The sequence below is a fragment of the Castor canadensis genome, chromosome 2 (genome assembly GCF_047511655.1).
Source record: "Castor canadensis chromosome 2, mCasCan1.hap1v2, whole genome shotgun sequence".
In the NCBI taxonomy this organism is placed as follows: Eukaryota; Metazoa; Chordata; class Mammalia; order Rodentia; family Castoridae; genus Castor; species Castor canadensis.
Genome location: NC_133387.1, coordinates 64,632,316 through 64,653,364, shown reverse-complemented (window position 1 = coordinate 64,653,364; position 21,049 = coordinate 64,632,316). Strand labels below are relative to the sequence as shown.

General features: G+C 36.0%; 1 protein-coding gene across 5 annotated transcripts in view; it reads left to right on the top strand.

Moving 5' to 3' along the window:
* The window catches only part of Ccdc146 (coiled-coil domain containing 146), a 130,951-nt gene that overhangs the window by 9,285 nt on the left and 100,617 nt on the right, over window positions 1-21,049 (top strand). For 2 of the 5 annotated variants that reach the window (XM_074064907.1, XM_074064903.1), the window contains exon 1: window positions 135-275. The exons of 2 other annotated variants lie outside the window; for them this stretch is intronic. The gene's annotated coding sequence lies outside the window, so the exon portion shown is untranslated. Of the gene's footprint in view, window positions 1-134; window positions 276-21,049 lie in introns of those variants that run through there. One more of the 5 variants, XM_074064906.1, reaches the window with a different exon arrangement.

Genomic DNA, 21,049 nt, shown 5'->3' with positions numbered 1-21,049 from the left:
TGGGTCACAGGAACCGTGTTAGACAGGGCTGAGAAAAGCACGCTCCTTTTGCCTCAAGCCTATTGGCTACTGGAGGACCGGCAACAGCTACAAAGGGACTCCAGCTGGCCAATGGAAAGAGCAGAAGGGGCAACCAGTAAGCCTGCGTCGTCACCTTGGATACCAAGGACGCGATTTCTTGTTTGGAGAGGGTGGAGCTTTGGAGTGAGACCCAGGAGGCCAAAACCCCAAACGAAAAATAGGAGCCTAAGTAAGAATCAGGATCAAGGGAAGGGGTAAGATACTGCTCATTTAAAGATGAGAACTAGGTGCAAAGATTAGGTTCGCTAAACTAGTGTGTGTATGGGAGCGGGGGAAGGGGATGGCAGCTGGAAATGGAGAATTCCTTGGCAAGAGAAGGGAGACAGACTGGTGCTTTTTGAGGGTACTTCCTTTTCGGTAGCAAATGCTGTGTGGGAGTAACATTCTTGGCTCCTTCCGGACTTTAAGTGATCTTATGCCAGTCATTGGATGTTTTTGAATTTTATTTCTCGCTCTTACAATGAGAACTACAATGTCTTTCTTTCCTTGCCTCCAAGGGGTTGTTAGGGTCCAATAAGATAATTGATGACAATGCGGTGCACGGTCTACAAAACTGCAATGTACAGCACAGTATTTTTATTTTAGGGGGTAACATGGATTCTACGTCATCAATAAAAATTTGAGAGAACTTGTTTTGAGAGCAGCATTGATCTCTTTAACTACAAATCATCCTCGGGTTTAAGGCTAAAATAAAAACTTTTAAGAGAGAGGGAGTCAACTTGGTCGGGTGGAAAAGCATAAAACTGGGCATCAGATTAGTTTTCTGCCTCTACATTGGTTTATCTGTGTCGCGTGGGCCTGTTTCTTCAGTGTTAAATGATGGATTGCGCTAAGTAACTCGATAAGGTCTCTTTTACATTTATGTTTTTTTATTATATGGACAGCAAAAATAATGAAAAGGGGGCGGGTTTATTTCCTCCTTACCTGCTTGGTCTTTCTCTCTTTCTCTGCCCCTACCTTGTCCTATAAATCATTCCCTAAATCCCTAAATAACATTTAATAAAATGCAAGTGCTGAAACAATTCAAAGTGCCTTCAAGCACTGATGCCTTTAGCGAAGTGCGATGACCAGAATTTTTGGAACTGTAGTGATGGAGAGGTAGACAGACTGGACGTCTTCAAGGGTGCTTGATTGCCATTTCCTTTTTAAAAATTCAGTGTGTTCTTAAGTTATCCTTTCCTCCTTTCTGTCTCCCTAATCCTTCCTCTGCCCATACTCTTCTTGAGTTAGAGAAGACTCGTGATAGGTGCTAGTTTTTAGGTTCACCTAGAGCCCTTGAGTGAATTATGTCATTGACTTTGTTTCATGTGCCCATAATTATTCAGACTAATCTTCAAACTATTTTTACTACAACCCACGAGTATAAGTTTGAAAAGAAATTTGAAGAAGGCACTGGTTTAAGCAAGTACTCCAGTTTGCTGTAGAAGTGCTAGATATTTTGGATCAAATGTGAATCTCTAATAAATCATTCTGTTTCTATGGTAATTTTTCCTTTGCAGAAACAAACTGATTTAATAGAATTGGCAACTGAGCCTTACTTGCCTATGTGACACAATCACCTCACAATTTTCAAGTAAACAAAACTAGATAAAATTACCTTTCTGATTGTAGAAGTTGAAAATTAATTGATATGATATTAAGGAGTTATTGACACTTTAAAACAACTTATCAAGTATCAAATCTGTCTCCATGTCAATAGTGTGTAATAAAAATTATATATTCCATGTGTATGACATTGTAGAGTTCAAAAACCGTTCACTGTATCCTCACAAAACACTGTTTAGCAGGACAATTATTATTCTCTTTGCATTATAGATGATATTCAGAAACATTAAGATTAAGCAATTAGAAGGTCTGGCCCTCTGATGACTCTATCAGAAAGTCCTACTTTCCCAGCAATTTTGAAGAAAAAAAAAAGAAACTATTCACCTCACAGAGACTCAGATATAACTTTTTTCCTTATTCATGGTTTACTTGTAAGACAGTTTTTCTTCTTCGATTTTAAAATGCCATTCCTGTCATGAACATATGTCTGATGGGGGTGTAAGTTAATACAAACTTTTCAGAGTTCAATTCAACAGTATGCATGAAAAGCCTTAAAAATATGTGTACATATGACCCAGAAACTGTGTTTGAGAGGATATAAGCATAAATAAGAGATGTTCAAGTAATTTTGTTGTTCAGGACTCCTTGTAATAGGGAATTATTGCATGAATTTAAATGGCCCCAAACAGAGTAATAAATGAGTAGATATCTGAAATATTATACAGCAATTTACAAATTATATTTTGAAGATGAGTCAATGATATAGGAAACACACCATAGTAATAGTAAGTGAAGAGGAAATATCAAATTGCATGAGTAGTGTGTCTCAATACTGTAATAATAACTATTATTATATAATAAATTTAATATAAAATTATATTTCATAGAATCAATTCCAGAGGATGAATACCACTTGAGAATGGTATTCTAAAGACAGATTTATTGCATTTTTATATGTGGCTAGTAGTGAACTTGTTTTACATTTATAATAACAAAAAATGTAAAGCATTTTTAAGATTAACTCAAATCAGATTTTGTACTGTCTCGATGTAAATGTTTCAATGAATATTTTATTTATTGATTTATGTTCAATAAATGGACAGCAGAGGGCAAGAGAGAGTCTTCAGAAGAAAATTCAGACAAAACAAAGGATCATATAATTCAGTTTAAGTGAGGGAGTCATAGGAATTTGCTAACTTCTGAATTATAAACTATTTAAAAAGAAATATATCTTATTATTTTGATTAGTCTTATGAAATATTAATGAACTAAAAAACCTAAACTAATAACTACTAACAGTACTGAGGTGTGTTTCATGAATATGAAGGTAGGCACATTTGAAATCTGCAGATAAAGACACTTTAACTCCTTCCTTTATAATCGGTATGTATGACTTGTATTTCTTTTCTAGTGTTATTGCACTGCTTAAGACTGTCACTGCAATATGGAATTGGACTAGTGAAACCAGCAATCATTGTCCTATTTGCAGTCTTTTGGGGAAAGCATTTGGTGTTTCACCAGCAACTGCAAAGTTTGCTGTAGTTTTCATAGTTTTTCCTTATTAGGTTTAGGAAGTTTAATTCCTAATTTGTTTAGATTTCTTTTTAGGAGGCAGGTCCTACTGGGCCTTGCATTGGCTAGACAGGTCCTCTAATACTTGAGCCACGCCTCTTGCCCTTTTTGCTTTAGTTATTTTAGTTGATCATGTTATTTTTGGTTATTTTTCAGATAGGGCCTTATTTTCTGCCAGGATTGACATGGACTGTGATCCTCCTATTTATGCTTCCTGAGTAGCTGGCTTGCTTAGATTTTTTTTAAATCATGAGGGAATTTTACATATTGTCAAATGCTTTTCCTGAATCTATTAAGATGATCATGTAGTTTTTCTTTTTTAAATTTATTGATAAGGTATATTACAATGATAGAGCTTTTAAATGTTGAACCACTTTTCATTACCTGGATAAACTTCAGCTGATCATGTTATGTTATTCTTTCTATATAAACTGCTAGATACAACTCATATTTTGTGAGGATTTTTGTGTTTTATATGAACTATTGGGCTTTTATGCTTTTTCTGGATTTTATATTAAGGTAAACTAGGGACCAAGTGTTCCTTTTTTTATTTACTGAAAGATTCATAGAGAATTGATTTATAGTTTACTTTTAGTTATGCTGCTCAAAAGTCAATATGCTTTCTTTATCTGAAGGCTTCAATCTTTAAATCTTCAGCCTTTCCTCCTTTTTTTTTTCCTATTCTTTACTTCTGGAGCTCTTATTTGACATACATGTGAATTTCTCATTCTAACATTCATGTGCCTTAGCTGTGTAAACATGGTTCATGTTTCTTCATATTCTGCAGCTCATCCTGGTTGATGTCCTCAAATCTATGTTCTAATTCCCTAATCCTTTCCTAACCTTTGCTGATCCAATGTTTAATATCTTCAGTGAGTTTTAATGTCATTGGCTATATTTTCATTTTTAGAAGAGTGATAGGTTCTTTCACAAATCTCCTTTCTCTGACTGTAAACTGCCCTATTCATTACCATCTGTTTTTGGATTGCTATTTCTCTTTTGTTTATTTTCTGGTGGTTTATTTCCTCTCGTGGCTCCTCACTCATCTTCAATGGAAGATCCGTGTGGTGAAAATCCTTTAAATTCTAGATTATGATAACGTCCCTCAGGACAACTTTGCGTTTGCTTCATTTAGAGCCCTTCCAATTTTAGTGGTCATGGGCCAGGTTTTAAAATTTCATTTATTTTATTTTGTCTTTGCATCATTTCTTCTTGTATAAAGTGGTTCATTCATATAGAGGGGTGAATATAAAGTATGAAATAATAGTAAAATAAGCATCTTTGTATCAAACACCTGCTTTAAGAATTAAGACCCTTGCAATGAGTTTCCTTTTTTTTTTTTTTTCCGGCTGTTACCTCAAAGTGGGTTGAATGGGGAGCTATGTAGGAGAAAAGGTGCTTCTACAACACAGAAAGTGTAAGGAAATATCTGTCTGTTTATTCTTGTTCTGTGGGCTCTGCCCCAAGACCAACTCCAAACAGACTTGCACTACCACTGCCAGGCTGAGATACCAAAGAACAAGAGAACTCTGACCCTGTAAGTAGAGGAAGTGGGAAAGAGGGTGGTGGTGGTGGCAATGGTGGGGTCCTCATGCTCTTCTCATTTTGTTCTTTCTACTTTACTTCACGGACAGCCCCAGTTATGTGGAACTGAGTGACAGCATGGGGCAAAAATTCTAATAGAATTAAATCTTTCTGACCATAACAAAGTGGAGAGGGGGGCATGAAAGTGGAAAGTATGGGGAAAATGCCATATGGGAAAAAGCTGGAGAAGGTGACCACTGATTCTGTGTTTGAACCTATGCAAGTAATAAGGTCAGCTCCATCCCTGCATGAACATGGGAGGTGCCAGAAAACACGGTTAAGGCTTTGAGAAATGAACTATAATACAATTATGATGAAGGTCTCAAACAGCTACTGAATGTTGCATGCAAACAGCATAGGGAAGGCCTTGAAAGCAACACTGTAATCCCTGCCCACTGAAGACAAGACAGAACTGTGGGGTCTGAACCTGACTGGACTGATTGCCTACTAAAAAACTAACACTCAGTATCTAGAAGATTTTAACAGGACTCACACTTCATAGCATCATATTCAAAATGTCCAGCATATAATCCAGAATTATTCAACAGACCACAAACAGCAAAAGCTAACCAATTCTCAAGGAAAAAAACTATCAGCAGATACCAACTTCAAATTGGCACACTTTATTTACAATAATTAAAACCCTTGAAACAACCCAAATGTCAATGGAAAAACAAACTGTTGTAAAAAGAGTGACAAAAAGTCTCAAAAATGTTTTACCAAGTGAAAGAAGTTGTATTCAAAAGATTGTGTACTATGTGATCCTACTCATGTGATGTTCCAGAAAAAGCAAAATAAAGTTGGAGAACAGATCTGTTCTCTAACCAGGGGATATATGAGGAGGTGGAGTTTGACTGCAAAGGGAGAGCATGAGAGAACTTATTATTTTGAGAAGGGCAAAGAACTGTTCTGCATCTTGATTATCGTAAGAGTACAAACCCTTGATAGAATGCAAGGACTAGAAACAAAAAGTGGTTTTTACTCTATGGAAATCTGAAAACAAATCTTAAAACATTCATATAACGAAAACTCCACCTGTGAAGCAGATGGTTTTATCGGTTATTTCTACCAACCATTTTAAGGAAAAAAAAATTCTGTGTAAAGTCTCCCCAAAATCAGAACTCTTGCAAACTCATTTTATGAAGCCAGCATTATTATGATAACAAAATCAAAGCTATCGCCAGAAAACAAAACTACAAAACGATATGAAAGTAAACATGAGTGCCTATATGCCATATGAGCAAGTCACGTTTAATACCATTTATATATAATACCATATGAGTAACTCAAAATCAACAATATGTGAAAAAATAATATATCATGAGCAAGTGATGCTTATACCTAAAAGGAAAGATTAGGGCATTAGACTTTTCCTCACTGTGACAAATACCTGACAAAAAGAAAAAACTTAAAGGAGGAAAGATTTATTTTGGCTCATGGTTTCACAGGTCAGTCGACGATCACTTGGCTCTGCTGCTTCTGGTTCTGTGCATGGTGGGACACAGCATTATGGCAGGGAACATGGCACTTACATGGTGGAGCAAAGTGGCTAACCGCATGTGGACAGGAGGCAGAAGGAAACAGGAATGGAGACAGGCCCAGTAGTTCATACCTGTAATCCCAGCACTTGGGAGATTGAGGATTATGAGGTCACTGCCAACCTGAGCTACAAAGTGAAACCCTGTCTCCAAAAATAAAGAAAGAAAATAAAAAATAGGAACAGAAAGAGGTCAGGGCAATATATACCCTTCTACAATATGCAACCAATCAGTAAAGGAGATCAGTCCTTTTGTGTCACTACCTTGTTTTAAAACAGTGCAAATGGATTTTAATAAGAATGGCCACATAAAGAGACTATCTTTCTGAAAATTCGCACAGCTTTCTAGTAGTGGGACCATGAGCTGAATCATTGTGGAAGATTAGAAATTCTTAAATAACAATGAAACCCACCAAAAACTGTTAAAAAAGAGGGGAAGAAGGCAGGGTAATTAAAAAAGAGTAACATAGATGGGGTGAATTTGATCAAAGTACCTTATATGCAAGTTGTAAATATCACAATGAAACCCCTTTGCATAATTAATTCAAGCCAATAAAAATAAATAACTACAAAAAACAATACAACTCCAGTGACCCACTTCCTCCAACCAGCCCCACTTCCTAATAGCCCATTCAGTATGAACTCATCAATGCATTAACTCATTGATGTAGTTAGTGGTCTCATGATCCAATTACTTCTCAATATGGCCAGCTGAAGACCACGACTTCAACACATGAGCCTTTAGTGGGGAGAAGCTTTGTATCCAAACCATAACAATTAGTTTCATCATAAAAAAAATTAACTGTGTCATTTCATCGTTCACGGACTTTAACAAAAAAGGAAAAAACACAATCATCTCAACAGATTTTTAGGAAGCATTTGGCAAGATCTATTACCCTTTCCTGATCACAACTCTCCACAACCTTGAAAGAGGAGGAAACCTGTTCACTTAATACATACATCTGTGAAAAATCTACACTGAACACCATACTTAACCATGAAAGGCCATGTATGCTTTCTCACTAAATAAGTGACAACTCTCACCACTTTTATTCAACATTGTATTGGAGTCGCTTCACAATGAAATTAGGCAATAAAAGGTTTTAGAAGGACTTCTGGTTTCAGAGTCTGCATGTAAGGAATTGGAAGTTGTTATTCACCTAACAAAAAAAAAATCAATAATAATATGTGCTTATGTACGTATAAATGTGTGCCTATATAAATGAAACAAATGACAGCAGTGATACATTGAAAAGAGAGATGAATTCTAATTATTTTGTTTTTATACAGTGAAGCAAAAGAGTGTTATTTGAAAGGGAGTGGATTAGTTGGAGATGTATATTGCAAAACCTAGGGCAACCACTAAAAGGAAGTTTAAAAAAAAGAAGTATTACTGATCTGCTAAGAAAGGGGAGAAAATGGACATATGAAACACCAGGGTGAAACCACAAAAGGTTGAAAAAAGTAGAAGACAAATATAAGAATAAATAACAAGAGTAATTAATAGAAATAGTAACAAATATGGTGGATATTAATCCAGCTATATCAGTAATCATTTTGAACAGCAAAGGTTTAAATGCACCAATTAAAAGACAGATGTTGTCTGTCAAAATGGATGCAAAAAACAAGACCCAACTAAAGGTTGTCTACCAGAAGCCCATTTTAAACATGAAGACACATATGAATTAAAAGTAAATGGAGAAAGATATAACACTAAATAAAAAAGCGCTAACACTAATAAAAAAGAAAATAGGAATAGCTGTATTAATTCCAAACCACTGATTTCCAAGAAAGGAAGGTTATTGGGGATAAAGAAGGAATTATGTAATAATAAAAAGGTCAGTTCTTCAAGAAGACATGGCAATCTTCAACATTTATGCACATTACAGAATCAACCTAGTACGTATGGAAATGATTGACTCTGCAAAGAGAAATATTGGAATCCATTATTGTAGCTAGAGAGACTTCAACCTCCCTCTATCAGAAATTTACAAATTCTTAAGAAAATTAGTTATGACATAGTTGAAAACACTGCAACCAAACAACTGGATATAATGGACATCTGTAGACGACTCCTTCAAGAACCACAGACTCAAATTCTCATGGAACATTCATCAAGACAGACCACATTCTGGACCATAAAACATGCTTTAACAAATTTAAAATAATATGACTCCTACAATGTCTGCTTTCAAACCACAGCGGGTTTAAACTCATAATCAATAACAAAAAGAAAGCTGGAAAATTAAAAAATACATGGAGGTTAAGTAATACATAGCCCAAAGAAGAGTTCTCAAACATTAAAAACATTGAAATGTTTAAATGAAAGTTAAAACACAATTTAACCAAATTTGTGGGTTTCAGCAAAAGAAGTACTTAGAAGGAAATTTGTAGCATTGAATGCATAAATTGGAAAAGAAGCAGATCCCAAGTTAAGTTTTTACCTTAGGAAGCTTCAAAAAGAAGAGCACGTTACATACAAAGTAAGCTGAAAAAAAGAAATAAAAAATGGAGCAGAAATCAATGAAATTGAAAACAGGAAGTCAATTGTGAGAAATCAATGAAATGGAAAACTGGCTCTTAGAAAAGATCAATAAAATTGATAAAATTCTAGGAAGGCTCAGAAAAAGGACAGAACACTGATACCAGAGATGAAACAGAAGACATAACAAGTTTCCAGACATTAAAAGGGCAATAAAAGAATACAATGAACAATTGTGCATCCATAAATCTGGTAGTCTAGATAAAATGGGCCAAACTCACCCAAGAAGATATAGACATTCTGAATGGGCCTATATTTAATACAGATGTTGAATAAATAATTAATATCATTCCAAAAAAGAAAGCACAAGGGCCAGATGAGTTTGACGAAATTCTATCAAACATTTAAGAACATATTTTACCAATTCTCTACAATCTTTTTCAAAAGATAGAGGCAGAAGGAATACTTTGTAATCATTCTTAAGCTGCTGTTACTCTAACACCTAAACCAGGCAAAGACAATGAAATAAAATTGCAGACCAATAACTCTCATGAAGCAGGTGCAAAAATCTTCAACAGAATATCAATGATTGAATAAAAAATATGTACATAGAAATTATACACGAGGATCATGTGGGGTTTACTCTAGGTATGCAATGCAGTTCAACATTTATAACCAATTAATATATAATCATTTGAATCACCAGGCTCAGGAAAGAAAAATCACATGATTATATCAATAGATGGAGAAAAGGATTTGACAAAAATCTAACCCCCTAAGCATGATAAAAAATATTTTTTAAAAAACCCTCTCAGTAAACCAGGAATAAAAGGTAGCTTCTTTGACTCGATAAAGAGTACCTGCAAAAATTCCTTCAGCTAACATCATACTTCAAGTTGAGAAACTAGAAGCTTTCTAATTAAGATCAAGATCAAGGTAAGGATGTCCTCTCTCACCATTCCCTTTCAACATTGTCCTAAATGAAAAGTTATATAGAATGGAAAAGAAGGAATAAAACTATCTTTGTTTGCTGATGATATGGTGGTCTAAGTGGAAAATCTGATAGACTCAAAAAATATTCTCCTGGAACTAATAAGCAAGCATAGCAGAGTTACAAGATATAAGGTCAATACACAAAAGTCAATCACATTCCTACATACTAGCCATGAACAAGTGGAATAGGAAATTAAAAACAAAATATCATTTACATTAGACGCCCCCCGAAATGAAATACATATAAATCTAACAAAGTATGTGTTAGCTTTATATGAGAAAACCCACCAAATAGTGATAAAAGAAATCAAAGAACTGATTGTAAAGAAACTTTTAGAACAATGGAAATATCTGTAAAAGCTCAGTACACTTAAAGCTCTGTACACTTAAATTTGTGATTTGTATTATATATAAATTATACCTTAATAAAGCTGACTTTAAAACATTACTTAATTCCTGATTTTCTTTCCCTCCCCTCCTGTGTGTATGAAGACCTCAGTTTAGGCTTGTTAGATGTCACTATGGTTTTAGAATAGTTGTCTGGTCAGTGGTTGGTGTCTGACCATGCTGGCCTGTTCTGATTATTCTGCATCCCATATGGTTCTCAGATGTATGGTCCTCAAGGAGTCCTGGAGCGGTGTCCTTATATCACACTTTCAAGGGCTCTTGGGTGTAATGCCCCCCACCAGCCTCAACACCTCTTCCCTACCACTCTGTGACTCTTTTGGGCCCCTCTGCCTCAATAATACTCTTTGCTTTATCATATGAAAGTCTGAGAGTAGTGACAGCTGTGGAATCGTGTTGCTGTTCCCCAGTCCCTCCCTCCTGGGAATGAGAGTACAATCAGCCCCTTGATGTTCTGGAATGTCTAGTTTCCACCATTTCTTTTCCCAACCCTGTCCTGGATGGACACGGTATGACAGAGACCCAGGTCAATTTGTGTCCTCATTACTTCTCCCGTTCCTCAATTCATAGATTTGTGCGTTTCCATTTTAAATTTCCTCTTCCGTTGGAAAGGTAGGAAAATTGGTTTGATAAACATTCTTCTAACCCTGTAATTAATAGCCCATTGCCTGTAGAGGAAGGAAAGAAATCGAGTGAGGGATGCTGCTGGGATAGAAGGTGAAAGTGGAGCTCTCTCTAGGGTGGGTGGAACCTGTGAAAAGGAAATGCTTATACAACCCAAAGCAGAGACGGTGAAATGTATACACATGGGAGAGGCAACATGGCTTATTTCGCTCGTTGTCTAAGGTGGTTCTTTCTGACTGAGGTGACATGCATTCTTTTAAGAACTTAAAAAAAAAAAAGACTTTGTTGCTCTTTCTCCTCCAATACCCAATGTCCTTTACATACAGTCTTTCTTATACTGGATTTGATGCTCTCACAGGGGAACTCCAAGTGTGTGTTACTCTCTTGCTCAAGCCTGATTGTTTTTATGGGGGTGGGAGGGTGGGGACAAATTCATCCTGGAGAGGACAGATCATCACGCTAATATATTGAAAATACATACACTGAAATATTTGGTCCAGCTCTAGACTGACCTCTATTTGCTTCCTTTCAACCTAATTGAAGGAACATCATACATGAAAACAAAAGGACAAGGCAGTGGAGGAAGGAGGCTAACAATTATTGAGGCCTACTTGCTGGGTGCTGGGCTCTGGGCTGAGACATCAGTCGTGTTGTCTCATTTCATTTTCACAACACTTCTAAATCATCACTGCAGCTTAGGAAAGAGCGGCTTAGAGGTCGAACATCTTACCCAAAGTCAAACAAAAGGGAAAGAAATGAGATTTAAGTCTAAATTAATGAACCTCAAAATAGTCATTTCTATTACTCCATGCTGCCATCCTGGTAGACTAAGTTAAAGCCACACAACCCTGTGTCAGATGAAATGCAGGAGGAGGTGGCAGAAGAGAGGAACCTGGCTGCTGCCCTAGGAAGCAGCGATAGCCCAGATTTTGTGAAGTTCTTTGCTAAGGAAACAGACGCATCTAGGTGCATGATTCCTACCAAGCAAGGAACGGGGAAGAGGAAAGGGGTCATTGAAAAAGCAGGTTTATAAGCAATTTCCTTTTGTTGGAGGTGGTGGTTTGTTTTTTGTTTCTCGATACAGTGTCTCTCTATGGAATATTCACTACAATCCTCCTGCCTCTGCCTTCTGAGGGCTGGGATTGCAGGCCTGCACCATCATGCCTGGCTAGGCATGATGCATAGACTTATTGTCATATTATTAAGTGTGCTTCTTGGTATTGTTGGAGGCAGGACAGTGAAGTTTTTAAAAAAATGTGTATTCATGGCAAAACTGAGGAATGGGCCTGTGGTGTGGGGATTCCAAATTACACTCAAACATGTAGCAAGTTTGCTTCATAGACCTTCTGGCAAACTGTCAGCTTTAAACCGACTTGGACATTCCTAACCTCCTACAAGAGTTGGAACTCCTAACCTCTGCTCACTTCTAAATTATCTGGAAACTATTAAGGGAACTGATAGAGACTCTTGAGTTTCTAAAGCCTGACAGGACTTGCAGAATGACTGCAGATTGTGGTAGATATAAAAGCAGTGTTTCTTGCCACACTGTGCACATATGAAGGCTTTTCCTTGGTTTGTTACTATAGCAGCGAGTTCTATAGCCCATTGTTTTGCTTGGCTCAGTCTTACCACCCCATGGGCTGCTCTGCAAGAATTAATTTATCTTTAATTGATTTACACTGTGTTGGCCTGCTCTTTGCTAAAGGAGTCCTGGCCTTGCACTGTGGCAGTGTCATGGCTTGGATTCCATCAGCCTGCCTGTTTTCTATTACTGGAGGCCAAGAAGAAAGGGTTTTGCTAAGACCATGAGAAGAGTCTTAAATGTGATATTGTGTAAAAGGATAAGGAATTTGATCCTGGGGATGGGTTTGAATAAATACTGCCATTTATTGCTGCCTGATCTCTTGCACCTCCAGTACCTCCTTTACCCTCTCTGACTTTCAATTTCCTCATCTACAAGGTGGAGATAATTCTTGAGGTATATGGTGTTGCTACAATTAAGTGAAACGATACAAAGGAAAACTTTGTTTAAATTATAAAGGGCTGTATGCATGCTGCTATTAGTGGGTGCACAGTGAGTGACCACTGGGCAGGGGTGTCTTCATGCTGAGAATGGCGGCCAGGAGGGTATGATGGAGACGGAATTATGACTGCTTCCGTGATAGTTCTGCTACACCATGATCACGTTTTGTATCTACTCAGAAATGGTAGGATAGAGCTCATTTTGGCTTTGGGGGCTTCTAAGAGGAAAGAGGAAGAGAGAGTGAGGAACATTTCTTCATCTGTGGGAGTGGGCAGAGGGGGGCAAGAGAATAGCGTAGTGAGGAGAGAGAAGACCTAGCACTCTCGGCATCCTTCCATCCCAGGGAGCGCTTATCCTGTAACAGAGCCTGGCACACTCCATGATATGGGCAAGCAACAGGTTCCTCATGGATTGCACATGCACATAATTGAAGATTTAACTATCTAGTATGTGTGAACATTTTCCTTAACAGCTTCCTGTCAGAACTTTGCTTTCTCTATATGTGTGTGTGTGTGTGTGTGTGTGTGTGTGCGTGTGTGCTTAATTACAGGTAGTCCAAACCACATTGTTCTTTGAACACTTCAATTATGAGACAGATTTTATCTGTGCTTACTTAGTGAAGGAGTTTTCTTTTTGTATGTATGTACCTGAATTCTTTTTTGAAGACTATTTTTCTTTTTTAGGAACAGAAAGAAGTTGTGGTTTGGTTTGTTGGGTCTTTGCATGACAAAGCTTTTTACTTTATCTTTCTTAAAAAAATTTGTATGTATCTCAAAAAATGTTTCAAGTCTAATTTTATTTCTGTATAGCAATAATAAGTCTTGTATAATTGTACATGAAATAAAAGATCAAGACACAAATAAGCAATAATTTTGTCTGCTGTATTTAGGACTGCCAAGTCGGTAGTGAGTGATAACCATGTCCTTTAAACGGATCTGAGCATGCCTCCTTTCAGACTGGCCGGCCAATATGCTGAGCTTGTCATATTGTGGATCAGAGTCCTGTTAGAATGGCCTCCAATGGAAACTTTTAATGTTATCTTCAAAAGAAATATACATAAAAGAGATATGCTGACAGGATTGAGAGGCATTTGGCATACAACTTTATACCACAATTTCTATAACCCTGTTTTGACATTTCTATGGTCTTTAAAAAATACATTAGGAAACTGAAACAGAAATAAATCAATGGAAGTGTCCCCAGAGTTCTCCCTTCCTCCAAGAGACTTAGTTCCAAGTAGTTGTTAAAAAAAAAAAAGTTGCACAACTAACCTTCTACCTCAGTGGGTTCCTGGGAGCACAAGACTGTGTTTCAGGGCCATTAGGATAGCTCAGTTACAAGGAAGAATGATCTGGCTGTATGTGGGCCCAGGAGAGAAATTTAACATTATAGCCTGCTATTTCTACAATGAGCAAAACTGTGCATGGTCAGTGACAAGTAATACTGAGAGATAGCATAGTTTCCTACCAAATCTTTCTTGGAACACTCTTAATCAGAAAATCACATTATTTGTGTATCCTGCTCTGTTCTTTGGCACATAAGTTACTTATTTTTTTGCACATGCTCCTGAAACTGTCAAGAAAAACTTCCTTAAGCGTTCAAAATCAAAACAAAATGATGACCACCTCTGTTTAGTTTTAAAGAAGAGGAAGTGGTGTTGGGTCTTACAAAACAAGGCATGCCCTGCAATGCTCATTGCTTAATTATTCTTTGCAAAGCTTCCTATTTTGACTTTTCTAGATAAAGTGTGAAGAACAGAGGAGTGAGATGTTCTTCTGAAATTCCGAAGCTTTGTATTTAGCTTCCTGACTCCTTCACTGGCATTTTGCTTCTCTGTATGTCAAAAGCTTGTGTGTCAAAGCTCAGTTCTTGTCCTCTGCTTTCTAGAAGGCTCATAAGATTTCATCCTCTCCTTCAGACTCCCACAGCACAGCTTGGCACAGGTTCTTGTCCTCCCTATGGGGACTGCCACTCTGTAAAATTTGCCATACCATTGGTTTTGCCCCCCTGCCCCCAGAAGTGTGCAGTGCATGGCCACCTTGCTTCTGTAGTCCAAACTACCATGGTACCTAATTTCAGTTTTAGCATTTGAAAATAAGTCTGTGATTCTTTGATTAATTTGTGTCTTGTCACCAGTCTCTGAACCCTTGAGATCAGAACCCTTGCCTGATTTTGGTTACCATGGCATCTGTCTCCTACTCGTAGCACAGTGACAGATCCCTAGCCTCCAAATTCACATGCTTTCCATACCCTGTCACCATATCTTTACAACACAGAAGACTGCAAGAAATGCAATGGCTCCCAATATCTTAGGTGAAAGTCTGAATTCCAGGCTGGAAGTGGCTGGTAAAGCCTTATCTAGCATCCTAACAGTGGTGCTTTTTCTTTGAGCTTATTTTATTTGCATGACAAAGAGGTCATAGCTAGTTATATCCCCCATCTTGCTTCCTTTTCAGATTTTAAATTATTTGCATCCATGAAAATTCCTGGTCTTTATAAAAAGGACTTTAAAATATTTTCTTCATTAACTTGGGTCCTCTAGACATATAACAGTCCATACCTGACAGTATTGTAGCTCTTCCCACACTAAGAATGTCAGGTGTTTTATAAACACTCTTGTTTATATCACTCTAGCTGCACTTTATTCCATTGGCTTATTTATAGTTATCAATTAATCATATTGCTTACAACATGCTAATTCCATAGTAACTAATCCTTAAAATATTTATTGTTTTGAACATTAAACTTCACCTAAGTTCTTTCCTCTTATTATTTAGTTAGCTTAATTAGTGTTTAGGCTTTAATTCATTTAAGACTTTTGTATTTGCCTCTATAATGTTTTCTTACTCTCTTTTTTTTCTTCCTTCTTTTTTTTTTTTTTTTGGTGTTTACTAGGAATTTGAACTTAGTGTCTTGTGCTTGCTAGGCAGACACTCTACCCCTTGAGCCACACTTCCAGACCTTTTTGCTTTAGGTTATTTTTCAGATAGAGTTTTGCTCCTCCCCTATCCATGCATGGATGGCCCTGGACTGTGATCCTTCCTATCTTCTCCTCCTAAGTAGCTGGGATTACAGGCTTCAACCCATATGTCCAGCCCTCACTCTCACTTTCATTATTTTTCCCCCTTTAACTACTTTATGGAGGTATGGATCTCTCCATGGTGTCACAGAGGCAGGATTTCCTTTCTTATTAAGGCTAAATAGTGTTGCATTGTACAAACATACCACATTTCTTTTATCATTCATCTCTGAGGATAGTGGGTTGACTCTATCCCTTGACTATGGTGACTAGTGCTGCAATGAACATGGAGGTGTGAATGATACTTCAAGTTCCTGATTTCAATTCTTTGGGATCTATATCCAGAAGTAGTTCTGCTGGATCATAAGGCAACTCTATTTTCAAATTTTTGAGAGAGCTCCCTACTGTTTCCCGTATCAGCTTTAACAGTTTATAGTTCTACCAACAGGGAACAAGGATTCCTTCACATTTTCTTCAACACTTTTTATCTTTGTTTTTTTGTTTAAAATAGGTATCCTAACAGATCTTGTTATGGTTTTGATTTGCATTCAAAGGTGTGGAGCATCTTTTCATATACTTGTTGACCATTTGTATATCTTTGGAAAAGTGTCTATTCAAATCTTTTGTCCATTTTTCAATCAAGTTTAATTAATTAATTTATTTATTAGCCATTGAGTTAAGTTCCTTGTATATTTTGGATATTAACTCCTTGACAGACATATGATTTGCAAATATTTTCTCTTGTTTGTTGGTTGCCTTTTCATTATGTTCATTACTTAAAAGCAGAAGCTTTTTAGTTTGATGTAGTCCTACTTGTTTTTATTTTTATTTCTTTTGTTCCTTATACTTTGGTATCTTTTCCAATGGAGAGGGATGAATTCAAGAATGATATAGTTGATATATTGTAAGAACTTTTGTAAAGGCCTCAATAATGTTCCCCCACCCAGCACAACAACAACAATAATAATAATAATAATAATAATAATAAAAGCTCATTGCCAAGATGGATGAATATCAAGGAACTTTTTCCCTATATTTACTTCTAAGAGTTTTATAGTTTATGGTCTTACATTTAAATCTGCCATCCATTTTGTTGTTCTTGCTGCTGGGTTTTTTGTGTGTGGGTTCCTGTTCTTACTTTCTCTTCTGCAAAACTTAATCCATTTGAGCTAATTTTTATGAGTGATATTAGACAAGGCACACTTTTATTCTGGTTTTTGATTACTTTAACTTTGTACTATAATTTGAAACCAAGAAGTGTGATGCTTCCAGATTTGTTGTTCTTTCACAAGATTGCTTTGGTTATTCAGGGTGTTTGGTGGTTCAGTATGAATTTTAGGACTATTTTGTCTATTCCTGGAAAAACACCTGGGAATTTTGATATGGATTGCATTGACTTTGTACATTGCTTTGGTAATACAGACATTTTAGCAATATTAATTCTGATCTATGAATGTAAGATGTCTTTCTTTTTATTTGTATATTTTTATCACTTTCTGAGGAGTTCTCAGTGTATAAATCTTTCATTTCTTTGGTTAAATTTATGCCTAAATATTTTAAGGATTAAAGTTTGTCTGATAATGTCTACCAGAACTCTGTTATAAGTGTTTGAGTTGATTTACTGTATGAAATGCTTTATCTGCTTTAAATATTTAGAATGTAAATATTCAGGATAAGAGAGATTGAAAATTTCAGCAAATGGAGAAATGTGTCCAAATTTAGCATAGTATCCATCCTTTGTTGCCAGGTAAGATGTACCATATCCAAAGGTGCAGTGCTTTGAGAAGGTCACCTCAACTTAGTTTTCAAAGTTAATACCATCATGATTTGAAAGATTTCAGGAGCACCTAAAATAGATTTCAAAATAAATAGATGCACCATACTTTACAACATTTTTATAATGTCAGAAAACTGGAAATATTCCATATGTTTGCAAATTGTTTGAATAACCTGTGCTGTGTCTACACAAAGGAGTACTATGCAGCACTCCTTTGAAAAATGAATGAGATCTGTCTCTACACATTACTATGGACTTTTTCAGGATGAATTAAGTCTATGTTTCTAGGTTTTGCTTCAAAATAATCAGGACAGTGGAGACGGGAAGGAAGAGTTGAAGATAAAACAAGATTTATCATGAACTGATATTTGTTGAAGGTGGTTGATTGGGTGCCTGTATTATTCTGCTGCTTTTATATATATTTAAAGTATTTCTTTCTTAAAAAGTTAAAAATATCATATATGGCCTAGTGTTATGAAGGAAATCTTTTTCTGGGACATTCATTAGCATTTAACATCCACAAAATGATTAAGCATACATAATTTTAGTCTATTAGCAAAAGAAATTTAGACGTAGAGCCAAACATTCCTAGTTGCCTGAAGATTTAAGTAACGAGCCGTGATTACTTACCTAATGTAAAGGGGTTGATATCTTAATTACGATAGGTTCTTTTTAGAAACTACTTTGTGGCATTGAAAACAACAAACAAACATGAATTAAGAGAGGGGAAGTCCAAATGATATCAACAGCCACTAACAGTACATAAAGACTAAGAAACAGACATCTGGTGCCTCCTGATGTAAGTAGATGTCACCACCTTACGGTAGCAGCAGGGGGAAAATCGAGCTCATGTGTATTTTGTGGGTATGGAGACAATTAGAGATATCAGGGTGGAAGCTACAAGTCGAGGTGGATTATCACATTCAATCTGCACATATTTCTGAAATAAAAATTGAGTTACTGCTACTGTCATTTGAGGGAGGAGGAAATTCACCGAATAATGACATGTCTGTGGACACTTGAATCCATTCAAGGACAACAACCTACCAAGCCTTCTGGCTTTCTATTCTAGAGCATGCTTTCCATAAGGAGCAAGGTGTCATATCATCAAGAAGCAGCAAATCCAGTAAGAGAGACAAGAGATAATGAGCATTAAACAAGACCCAGGCGGTGGGAGCATCTGCACCTCGAGGACAGGAACTGCTGGCACTTGTGCTGAAAACTTTCTAATTTGAAAATTTTTTAGTAAGTCATTGCAAAGTAAAAGAAAACAGATAGAGGGTGCAGCAAAGCATTTCAGAGACTTATTAGAATTCTTCCGAGTTTAATACCTCCAGCTCTAAAAATTACAACATTGCAAATCAAATATCCGTGGGCTTAGAAACAGAAATTAAATTTAAAGATAATTGTACTTGACAGAAGAGAACACTTTTCCTATGAAGTTTTAAATAAATCAAGAAGTAATAAGGAGGGCTGGTGGAGTAGCTCAAGTGGTAGCACGCCTGCCTAGCTACTGTCAGGCCCTGATTTCAAACCTCAGTGCTGCCAAAAAAAAAAAAAAAGAAGTAATAAGGAAGAGCATTTTATTTATACTTTTCTTTGTAATTGATCACACAGCAACTGAATGCATGGCAAGTGTTTTGGTGTCGATACTAACCGTAAGACCAATTCTAGATTCTTTTTGTAGCCTCTACAAATTACACAGATGTCACAGGAATATTATAATGAATGTTGAATAAATTTACATATGAAATTAAGCTCCCACCTGAAATTAACTTGTATAAAGTTAAACCGTTTCAGAAAAATTGTTCTATGAGACTCAACAGTTCTTGATGTTAGATTTTGAAATGATTTATCAGGAATTTATCCAAATGTTGTCAATGTCCTGTGAGTACTCTCAACAACTACAGTAACAGATCCATCTGTAGGAAGATTCTTCTCAAAATAAAAATTTGCCAAAAATTATTTGTGAGCTTGTATTTCCCAAGAGCAACTGACATCACTTTTAGTTCTGTCAATTGAAAAATGAAGTTACAAAAGCACAAATTTTGGTGAATAGTTGGATTTGCAGAAAAGTGTGCCAGAAAAATCTTATGATCAATCAAGATATCACATTATAATTCATTTTATTACACAACATTTTATAAAACCAAAAATATTTTCTTGCTGTTTGTAAGCTTATATTGTTAATTATGTGTCATAATTATCCTTATTACATTTCATGAGTTAAAAAATAATTTTAAAAGGAAAACTTTATGTTTTGATAATTTTCATAGTACATTTTCTTTTTTGCACTGGGCCCAACAGATTATGCAGGTGGCCTGCCAATATGATTTGGGGAAGAAAGTTTGCCAATATGGAAAGAGCAGTTGCCCACCACAATAATGGAACATCTTCAATTTTTCTCTTTTGGGAGTTCAGTTTTGAACAAACTAATAAGTTGAATAAATTATTGTTACTTCATTGGTTCACCATTAGCAGTTTCTTTTCTCTTTCTTTTTTTTTTTTTACATGATAAGCATCCACATCTTTTTATTTTTCTCTTTCCTGCATCACACTTCTATATTTTACCATCTTAATAATGCCCTTTATTATGAGCTCTGTTTTGTCTAGTCTTTTACTAAAATGTTGAAAACAGATTAATAGTTATGCTAACAATGACTTTGAAGAGTAATTTACATTTTCCAATTAAATTTATTTTAACTGGTGCATACAAACACAAAATTATACATACTAGTGGGGTAACATGATGTTTACATGTATACATTCTGCAATATATAAAGTTAAAAATATCCGTCTTCTCAAACATTTATCATTTCCTTATCATAAAACCTTTCAAAATCCTTTCCTCTAACTTTTTGAAATGTATAGTACATTATTTATCTAACTGTAACTCAGAACCTATTGCTCAACCTTTTCCCATCTCTCCTGTCCTCTCTATTCTCCCTGACAATTTATTTTTATTTGGGTTGGGGACATTGAAAGTAGCGTCATATTTCCTTTATATTCTCTCTCTGTTTTAAAAGTTTATAATTATTACTGAGCTTGTTTACATAATCCTATACATTTGTAATTTGCTGTGGGTCAGATGTATAATTCTATATTTACTACATATGAAAAATTTCCATTTAGAATTGGGTAATCACTTAGGCATATGAATGTTCTTGAACATTCATATCCTTTGTATTTAACATCGAGTCCAGCTTTGTTTAAAATGTGAATTCACAAATGATTCAGTATCCCATCTTCATTACATTGCCACCTATTATTTACTAATATGCTAGGCATGAAGTGGGGAACCTTACTCCATCCATCAGGATCAATGTGTCCTACTTAATTGTGACACTTGGAAGAAAACCTCATATACTTTGTGGTGGCACACTGTAGTTAGATTCTGTACCTAGTAC